The 10,505-nt window shown below is 42.3% G+C and overlaps 1 non-coding gene across 1 annotated transcript; it reads right to left on the bottom strand.

Annotated features, from left to right (window-relative positions):
* Window positions 1-5,018: 5,018 nt before the first annotated feature.
* TRNAC-GCA (transfer RNA cysteine (anticodon GCA)) lies at window positions 5,019-5,090 on the bottom strand. Its single transcript has one exon. It is a non-coding gene; the product is annotated as a tRNA-Cys (tRNA).
* Between the last annotated feature and the right edge of the window lie 5,415 nt (window positions 5,091-10,505).

Here is a 10,505-nt window from a genome sequence, read left to right as displayed (position 1 = left end):
AAAAATTAATTTTGTTATTTATTTATTTTTGGCTGTGCTGGGTCCTCCTTGCTGCATGGACTTTCCTGTAGTGTGGTGCTTCGTCTTCTCATTGCAGTGGCTTCTCTTGTTGCAGAGCATGGGCCCTAGGTGCATGGGCCTCAGTAGTTGCAGCTCCCGGCCTCCAGAGCAGAGGCTCAATAGTTCTGGTGCACAGGCTCAGTTGTTCTGTGGCAAGTGGGATCCTCCTGGAGGGATTGAACCTGAGTCTCCTGAATTGGCAGGCAGATTCTTTACCACTGAGCAACCAGGGAAGCCCTAGTATGTAGCTTTTTCATGTTGGTTTCTTTCACTTAGTAATACGTATCTAAAATTCTGTGCTAAAGGACATTTTAGTGCTAAATAATAGTTCATCGTCTGGGTGTACTGCAGTGTATTTATCCATTCACCTAATGAAGGTATCTAGCTGGCTTCCAAGTTTTTGGCAATTATGAATAAAGTGGCTATAAACATTTGTGTTCAGGTTTTTGTGTGGACATCAGTTTTCGACTCTTGGATAAATGCCAAGGAATGTGATTGCTGGATCACATGGTAAGAGGGTGTTTAGTTTGTTAAGAAACTGCCCAACTGTCTCCCAGGTTGGCTGTACCATTTTGCATTCCCACCAGGAGTGTATGAAAGTTCCTTTTGCTCCACATCCTCACTAGCATTTGGTGTTGTCATTGTTCTGGATTTTGGTTATTCTAATAAATGTGTAGTAGGATCTCAGTGTTGTTTTAATTTATCAGCTCTTTGCTTGTTCCTGTTCCCAAAGGACTTTTCTCCTATACTGTTGGGTGTTGGCTTGGCTGGATTGTGAAGGAACAGGTGATGGTTTGTCCAAGGCAGTACAGAGGGAGGTGAGAGCAAAATGTCAGAACTTACCTCCCACACACTGAGCGGCCACCATCTCTGGGTATTGTCAGTTTCAAGCTGTAGCTACCCACCTCCTGACACACAACAGAGCCAGACCCTGTCCCCAAAGGGCTCACATTTTGTTGTTATTACTGTTGTTGATTTCTGACACTTATATTTTCCTCTTGCTTTTATACTTTTCTTTCAGTGTTAATTTTGGTGGAAAGGGGGGAAATAGTCAACTATTTTGGTAGAAACCGAAGTTTTATATTTCATGATGCTTGATACAGTCTTTACGAATGTATAAATGTCATATTTGTTAGACGGCATAGTGGTTAAAAACAAGGATTCTAGAATTTGACTGAGTTTTTAATTTTACTTTTTAAAAAAGTTATATGAACTGTGTAGATATAATTTACATCAAGTAAAATTCACTACTTTTCAGGGTATACTGTGGTGATTTTTTGACAAATATATATACCCATATAACTACAAACTGAACATTACCATCAGCCTCAAATTCTCTTGAATGTTTTGCTAGTCAATATCCACATTTTACCCTGCTGCTGCTGCTGCTAAGTCGCTTCAGTCGTGTCCGACTCTGTGCGACCCCATAGACGGCAGCCACCAGGCTCTCCCGTCCCTGGGATTTTCCAGGCAAGGGTACTGGAGTGGGGTGCCATTTCCTTATCCAATGCATGAGAGTGAAAAGTGAGAGTGAAGTCGCTCAGTCATGTCTGACTCTTAGCGACCCCATGGACTGCAGCCTACCAGGCCCCTCCGTCCATGGGATTTTCCAGGCAAGGGTACTGGAGTGGGGTGCCATTGCCTCCTCCGCGTTTTTCCCTAGCCCAAGGCAAATACTGATCTGTGTTCTTATACCACATATTAGATTTAAGTTTTTTTCTGAAGTTTTATATAAGTGGAATCATACTGCATGCACTCTTTTTGTGTCTATCTTCTTTTGGTCAGCATGAGGTTTTTGAGATTCACCCATGCTGTTGTATCAGTAACTTACAGCTTTTAGTTGCTGAGTGGAATTCTATTGTATGAATGACTACAGTTTGTTCATGTATGTTTCTATTGACAGACATTTGGATTATTTCCTCCTCTCGATTATAATAAATTCCTAGTCTGCCACTTTTTGAACTAGGCAATTAAACTTTCCATTTAAATTTTTCCCTTGTAAAATGGGGATAATATTGTACCTAGCTTATAAAGCACTCAATAAGTGCTTGTTGTACTTTTTTTTGTCTTCTACTTGAGTGTGAAATCTTTGAAAAGAAGAACTAAGGTTTATTCTTTATCACCCCCAGTCCTAGGACAGTCCCCAGTATTCATACCTTCAGTCAATAAGATTTTTTTTAAGTAAGTTTTAACTAAGACTCTGTATCACACTTCATGTTAGTTGTTAAGGCTATAACCATGTCATGGTCCCTGCTGTCATGCTTCATGCCTAAAGCAATGGTCAAACAAACCAGGTAGCTACAGTACAGTGTGTTAGGGCAATCTGAGGGGCTGAGGGTGTCATCTAATCCAGGCCTGGGAAGGATCAGGGAAGAAAACGATGATCAACAAATACATACAGGCTGAATGAGAACTACCTAGCTTAATGGCTGGAGGATGGGAAGAGTGTGAACAGGAATAGTCTGAACAGGCTCAGAGGTAAGAAAGGGCATGCCTGCAAAAGGTATAGCACATAGGTTTGACAATAGAATGAGTAATGAAGCTATTGTAATAAGCCAGAAAAAAAAGATATTAAAACCTGTGGCATAGGTGGCGCTTTAGCAGATGAGACATATTGATGAGGTAGAAACTACTGAATAATTGATGAAATGTGGTAGGAAATGGGGTGAAGTCAAAACATAGCCAAGGTTCTAATCCCCAGGTGATTGGAAACACAAAATTGTCATTCAAAGTCAGATGTTAGGAGGAAAGCAGGTTTTTTATTTTTTGCGTGGGTAGTGATGGGTTAAATACCTTTCTGGACATATTGAACATGAGGCAGCAGTGTATACTCCATTGAGTTATTTGCAGGAACTTAGTGGAGATGTCAGAGATGGAGAAAGAAATTTAAGTGGAGAGAAGCAAGGGCAGTCCACTCAGTGAACATCTGGCAGAGAACTTGTCGGTGGTGCTCAATCCATCCAGGTTCAGGTATGTCTGGATAGGGCAGCTGATTCATAGGCATCTATTCCCACAAGTTGATAATTTGCATTTGGAAAAGAGGCCTACTGGTGCGGAGAGGAGAAGGGGCAAAGTAGACCATGATCCAGGTCTTCAGAGGTCCCTGGTGCAGCCTCAGTGATTCATGTCTAAGATCTGTGGAGAGAAAGACAAAGAAACTAGTTCTTAGAAACTAGTTTATTAGTCTCAGTTATAAACAAAATGGCTAGTAGGTCTGGGAGATGAAAGAATGGGAGAATGGTGAGAGAGCCCTTTTAAAAAAAAGTTTCATTTTGAAATAATTATAGATTTATAGAAGACTTGCAAACATAGTACAAAAAAATGAGGAGTCCAGCTCCTGGTTAAAAACCTACATGTGATGTTTCAGGCCCAACCATAGGTTAACACAAAGGCATCATATGGCAAGCCTCATGGGGTTTGCAAGGGGCACTGCCCTCACCATACTTCCTGCGCATAGGTGCACAGCAGTCTGAAGGGAGCTGCAAACAGGGTCTCAGGCCCCCTCCTCCCACAATCATGGTGGAGATCTCTCTCATACTTACATTCCTAGCCCAGACACCTTCCTTCCTTTTATCCAAGGCTTTGGTTGAGGTCTTTTTCAGAAACTTCAGCTAAATGCTCTTTATCAGGGGGAAGAGGGGAAAACTTAAAGAACCTTTCCCCACTCTGACTCTGTATCCACCCTCCCCTAGTTCTTTTCCACTCTGAACTTTTCTCACCTCCCACTTCTGGGGCCTTTTGTTCCTTGGGGCTCCCTCAACAGTGAGATGAACTCCGCATCCACACTGATTCACCTGACCTTCAACCTGTGCATGGTTCCAGGGAGAGTCATCATTTTCTCCTCTTATATCATCAGAGTAAGTGATTAAAGGCCTAACTCTTTCTTAAAGCTTGTTGCTTTAATCAGCTACTCAGATACCTGACAGCTCAGTGCTGTCTCCCAGCTCAGCTAAAGCCCTGACCATATGCTTCACACCTTGCTTCCTCCAAATGCAGGGCAGGCTTCATGGCATACAACCTGTGTGGTCTCACTGCACACCATGCTCAGAACGGCCTATTCCTGGTTTTCTTCTCTGTTGCTGTCTTGAAATCTTTTAAATTTTGAACAAGTGGCCCCAGAGTTTCACTTTACACTTGTTGTTCAGTTGCTAAATCGTGTCTGACTCTTTGTGGCCCCATCTACTGCAGCACACCAGGCTTCCCTGTCCTTCACTATCTCTTGGAGTCTGCTCAAACTCATGTCCATTGAGTAGGTGATGCCATCCAGCCATCTCCTCCTCTGTTGCCCCCTTCTTCTAACCTCAATCTTTCCCAGCATCAGGGTCTTTTCCAATGAGTCAGCTCTTCGCATCAGCATCAGTCCTTCCTATGAATATTCAGGGTTGATTTCCTTTAGGATTGACCAGTTTGATCTTCTTGCTGTCCAAGGGATTCTCGAGAGTTTTCTCCAGCACCACAGTTGGAAAACATCATTTCTTTGGTGCTCAGTCTTTTGTATGTTCCAACTCTCACATCCAAACATGACAACTGGGAAAACCATAGCTTTGACTATACCCACCAAATTATGTAGCCAGTCCTGCCCCAATGTCAACATCTTACATGACTGTGGTACATTTATCTAAACTGAGAAGTGGACCTACTATTAACTAAACTACAGGCTTTATTTGGATTTTACCAGTTTTTAAAAAGTTACTAATTTCCTTTTTCTGTTTTAAGATCAATTTGGGATACTGTATTATATTGGTTACCATATCTCCTATTTTCTTTTAATCTGTGACATTTATTTGGTCTTTCCTCTTTGACTTTAAAACCTTTGAAAGTGAAGTGAAAGTGTTAGTCATTCAGTTGTTTCCCACTGTTTGTGACCCCATGGACTGTAGCCCACCAGGCTCCTCTGTCCATGGAATTCTCCAGGCAAGAATACTGGGGTGGGTTGCCATTTCCTTCTCCAGGGGATGTTCCCTACCCGGGGATTGAATCCGGGTCTTCTGCATTGCAGGCAGACTCTCTACCGACTGAGCCACCAGGGAAGACCTAAAACAGAGTTGCCCACTTATTTTGTAGAATATTTCTCAATTTCGATTGGCCTCATGTTTTCTCTTGATTAGACTGAGGCTATGGATTTGGGGGAAGACTATCATAAAGGTGAAGTACTCTTATTGCAACACATTAGGAGGTACATGGTATCAGTGTGACTTATTTCTGGTTTAGTTTTGACCACTTGATGAGGGTGGCATATGCCAGGTTTTCCCACTATGAAATTACTATACTGCTTGTCCCATGTCCCATACTCTATGTGTTAGAAGCAAGTCGCTAAATCCAGCTCACATTCAGGGGAGGGGAATTAAACTCCATTCCTGGAGGGAGAAATAGCAAACAATTTGTGAACAAATACAAAAACCACTTCCATAGTGTATAAATACTTGTTGGAGTCACTTTGAGACTGTACAAATATCCTATTTTTCTTTAATGCTTTGCTCACTAATATTAGCATTTATCAGTGATTTTACCTGCAGCCATCATTACCCTGGTGGTGGTGGTGTTCTAATGGTGATCTTTTATTTCAGCAGCATGGGCGTCACCTGAGAACTTGTTGGAAATGCAAATTAGCAAGCCCCACTCCAGACCTATCTAGCAAGCCCCACTCCAGACCTATCAAGTAGGAAACTCCAGGGGTGGGGCCCAGCAATTGGGTTTAACAAGCCCTGCAGGTGATTCCTATGCCCACTAAAGTTTGAAAAGCCCTGATTTCGGGGAATTCTTTAATAACTAACTGCATGTCTATTCTAATTATCTATAGGAACATGAGTTCCAATGAAATCATGATCTTTCCTTTAGTTCTCAAAGGCTGCTCTGTGGATGAAGGAAGGCTAATTGTTTAATTCAATTTAATCAACACGTATGGAGTGTCCATATCTGCTGATCCAAGGTAAGTGATACCAGTGAAGGTGGATCAAAGACTCATAAATGATGAGGAACGGAGGGGCTGGGAAGAGGCTGAAAAGTTTGGCTGGGCTAGGTGAGGAGGGTAGCTCTGATGTCTTGGGATCGACTCCCTGCTGATTGTAGAGAACTGGTGTGCTGTGCATTGACAACCTATGGAACCCAGAGCACAAATTACATCTGAGTCTCCCCAGAGGGAAGTGGTCTGGAAACATGGTTAATAACATAGCCTTTGGAGTGATATAGTCTGGAGCTCAGATGCTATTTCTTCTACTTACTGTGCTATTTTGAACTTGTTGTTTTCTGTTAGCCTCAATTCCCTCATCTGTAAAAAAGATGATAATAATAGCAGTGTTGACGGAGCACTTACTATGTGTCAGGCACTTCCCTAAGTACTGGACTTGAACTTACTCATTTATTTGACATGATGGCTTTCTGAAATTAGTAACATTATTATTCCCATTTTATAGAGAGGCAACCAAGATGTGGGGGGAAAATTTCACAGAGATATTAAGCCGGGCAAATGGGATTCAAATGCAGGCTGCCTTGTCTCTGGAGCCTATCTCTTAACCTGCCTGACCTTGTAGGATTTCTGTAAAGTTCCAAGTTAAGTCATGTATGAAAAGTGTTCAGTGCAGTATTGCACCCATAGGGAGTCTTTGCAAGTGATAATGGTGAGTTGTGATAACGCAGGTGTGAAGAAATTAACTGACAACACGCCGTCAGTCAGGCTCTCCTGCCCCACTCTCTCACGGCCTCATAACTTCTTATGTTTTGTAAACAGTGATATTGCTGACCTTGGTAGCACTGCGCCTGTGCACCCACTTGGCCATGGGCCACTTTTGTCTGTCTTAGTATATCAGAAGTCTTTGAAGACTCCCAGTTGCTGCTGCCTGGAGAGAGTAAACATGTCTGCAGTCCCCACAGCTCCTTGAGCCTTCTTCCCTTTTCCCAGTCGTACCTTATCTACCCTGGGGTCGGTGAACAGTGTGACCGGCAAGACAGCAGGAGTACCAGGTGGATGTGTGGCCATTGAGGGGCCCTGACTGGAGTAGCAAACTTCCTGTTATCTCTGGCTCTCTGGTTGGGTCTCCTGTATGCCTTAGGGCTATAATTGTCTCTTGTCATCTCTGTCCATAGGATCCCTAGAGGGTCCAACCTTCCCTAAAAATGAGCCAGCACTAAACGCACCTGGGGTGTGAAATCTGAGAAATTATGAAAAAAGGCAGCACCATGAAATCACCCAGGATTCAGGAGATTCTGGGCCTGTTTGTATCCCTCAGCCCATGTGACCACTGGCAAGGGTTCTGCTACCTCGATTTCAGTTTCCCCGTTCATGAGAGAAGGAAGTCGAATCTCAAGTTTCCTCTCGCCTCCATGAGGAAAAATGGTATCCAAGAACGCTGTAGAGTCCTAGGGAACTTCTCTTTCTGACCATGGCTGTCCATCTCACTGGAGAATTTGGCCACTAGGTATTTGGGTAGGTCTTTCTTCCTGGATTGGGGCTTTCCTGGTAGCTCAGATGGTAAAGAATCTGTCTGCAGTGCAGGAGACCCATGTTCAATCTCTGGGTTGGGAAGATCTCCTGGAAAAGGAAATGGCAACCCACTCTAGTATTCTGCCTGGGAAATCCCACAGACAGAGGAGTCTGGTGGGCTGCAGTCCATGCAATTGCAAAGAATTGGACACAACTGAGTGACTAACACTTTCACTTTCTTTTTCTTCCTGGATTATATGCCAGTCTCAACATATTTAGTTAATGCTTAGTAAACATCCTCCTGAAATTCTAAACCTCTAATTTATGGGAACTATATGTCACCATACCAATGTAAATAATGTTCACACTTCATTCATTTGAATTCAGAAAGTTCAGGATTAGAGTGAATTTATACCACAATAGTGCTGAATTTTTCTTTTAGATTGTTTCTGAAGAATGACCAAGTTTGTGAAAAAAATGAAAGGAATCAAGAAGAAATAACTGAACCACCTTAAAATGATCCAACCCTGTGATGTGTGAAGCACTATTTTTTTCCATTTAAACAAAACACTAGAAGCCACTTCAAATTCTTATTTGAAAAAGAGTGAGGAAATAATGTAATCAAATCAAAGAACTTATTAAATGTGCTCTTTCAGTCATTCAAGCAGGGTCTGAAAGAATCCGCACTAAGTAAGCCTTAGTTTGGAGTTCCTGTTGATTCTTGGAAGAAATAGTATATTTATCCTCATTGCTTCTGTAATTACTATTTGCCTGATGTAAAGAACAGTGGCAATCCCTGATATTTAGGACAATTAATGACATCTGGAAGATACAAGTTTCTGGTCTCCTCACAGTGGCCTTAGACTTCTTTAAGGTCTTCTAATAGCCACACTGCTTTTCCAAGTCTTTCTTCCCCTCACAGATGGGATGGCTCAGCCACCTCTCAGAGATGGGCAGTGGTGAGAACGATTTTCACCCCATTTATCTCTTCAGTATCAGCAATTGCTGTGTGTTCCTGACAGCAATGGATGTCATGCTGGGTAATCCTCTTCCCGTTGTGAAGGGACCTAACCAATTACCAGTCAAGTATTCATGAAAGATCCAAGGGGGAAAGGTAGCTAATGATGCCTTTTATCAGATCAACCAATACATAAGAAAGTGGACTTTGGAGAGTTGTTTTTACTCTTTACAGGTAAAGTTGTGTTATGTTTTTGAATGTGTATGTGAATGTGTATGTTTTAAAATGTTTACCATATTAATATTGGGTTGGCTGAAAGTTTGTTCTGGTTTTTCTGTAAGGTAGTGTGGAAAAACCTGAATAAACTTTTTGACCATTTTTTTCACTTAATAAATTAATTCACTTTAAGGGCAACATTCATCTTGCTACAGAATTATGAGAGAATTTTAAAAAATAGACTGGTAACTTCTTTTACATTTCATCGTTGCAGTCCTACCATCCCTCTCCTCATGGAAGTCACAATCGTCTTTTGAAACAGAAGACAGATCATAACCTACCCTTCCTTAAAAATCCTCCCATGGCATCCCAGAGGATTTAGGATACAACTTGAACTTGAGCCTCACCATGGCCTTCAAGGTCCTGCATGATCCAGCCTCTGCGCGCTTCTCCAAACTGCTCTTGAGCCAGCTCCTCTGTGGTCTGGCTCACTGCCCTTCTATCCGGCAGGAAAGCGAGCTAAGCCTGCGCTTTTCTCAGAGCCCGTGCACCTGCTCGTCCTGCTGGCTGCAGACCACCCTCCTTTCTGAAGCGGGAGTGTTCCCATCTAGTCGCTCTGCTTCACTTCTCCTTGTCTGATGATCTTCAGAGTATTTCTCACTTTCTGAAATTGTCTCTTTTGTTCATTTGTTTAATGTCTGTCTTCCCCTCAATGTAAGCTTCATGAGAGAGGAATCTTATCTCTCTAATCCACCACTGAATGCCCAACACCTGGCAAAATATCTGGCTGCTAACAGGTGCCCCAACTAGCGAACCTTTGAACAACATGGGTTTGACTTCCTGGGTCCATACACATACAGATTTTTTGCTATAGTACTACACAATCTTCAGTTGGTGGAGTGAATATGGAAGAACCACATGTATGGAGGGCCGCATATAAGTTATATGCAAGTTTTCTACTACACCCCTAACTCCCACACTGTCTGAGGGTCAACTGTATGCATTTTTGAATAATTAAAAGAATTAATGGACCCAAAACTCGGCTGCTGTATTTGTCTGCTATGATTTTCCTGGTCTAGTTTTTCTTTTTTGTATTCTAATTAAACTTTGGAGGAACCATCAGTTGACTGACCAAATAAGAGTGAGTGTTATGAGGGTGATGGAAATCTGGCTAAGACTGAATGAATCAGGTTAGAACAGGTATTTAGGATGCAGGAGACTATGATACAAAAGTGAATCTTTCATCCTGAAGAGACTTAGGTGTCTGGGAGTTTATGGAAAGAAATATTTGCTGGACAGTGAAGGGTTATATGTGTGTGCATTCTAAACTGAATGAATGATGCCACAAACATGGGGGCCTCTGGGAACTTCCTTTAGCGGACAAGTCCATTAACTAAATTTCTAAAATGCCTCCTGCCTCTTTTCTGACACTTCTGTTTTCATTGACTGCTCTAGTTAAGGTTCTCTTTGTCCCTCTTCTGAAGGAGATGGTGAAGTATCATTCTTAAAAGCAAGTTCAACTATGAAAATCCCTTGCTTGTCCCTCATTGGAGAAAACTGAGGGATCCTAGCCTGGGGCTGTGTGGTCTGCACATCAGTTACCATCTGATGGGATGAAAAGTGTGTTTGCTGCCCTGCTAATTGATTGTTAGTCCTTTGTGGCTATTCCCATTGTAGAGGTTGACTCTTCTTTATGTCTGCTTGCCAAAGACAACTCACTCACATGTCCACCTCCCCTGCCCGAAGTACCAGACTTACCAATCACAACAGAGTAGCAGACAGTATTTATCATTAGACCTAGAAACTAAAGATTTTAGGAAATGTTATCAGCCCTATAATACGTGTGGGAAT

Source organism: Giraffa tippelskirchi, chromosome 11 (assembly GCF_054371585.1).
Source record: "Giraffa tippelskirchi isolate mGirTip1 chromosome 11, T2T-mGirTip1v1.2.pri, whole genome shotgun sequence".
Lineage (NCBI taxonomy): Eukaryota > Metazoa > Chordata > Mammalia > Artiodactyla > Giraffidae > Giraffa > Giraffa tippelskirchi.
Note: the sequence above shows the minus strand (reverse complement) of the source record. Positions and strands in the feature narration are given on the sequence as shown.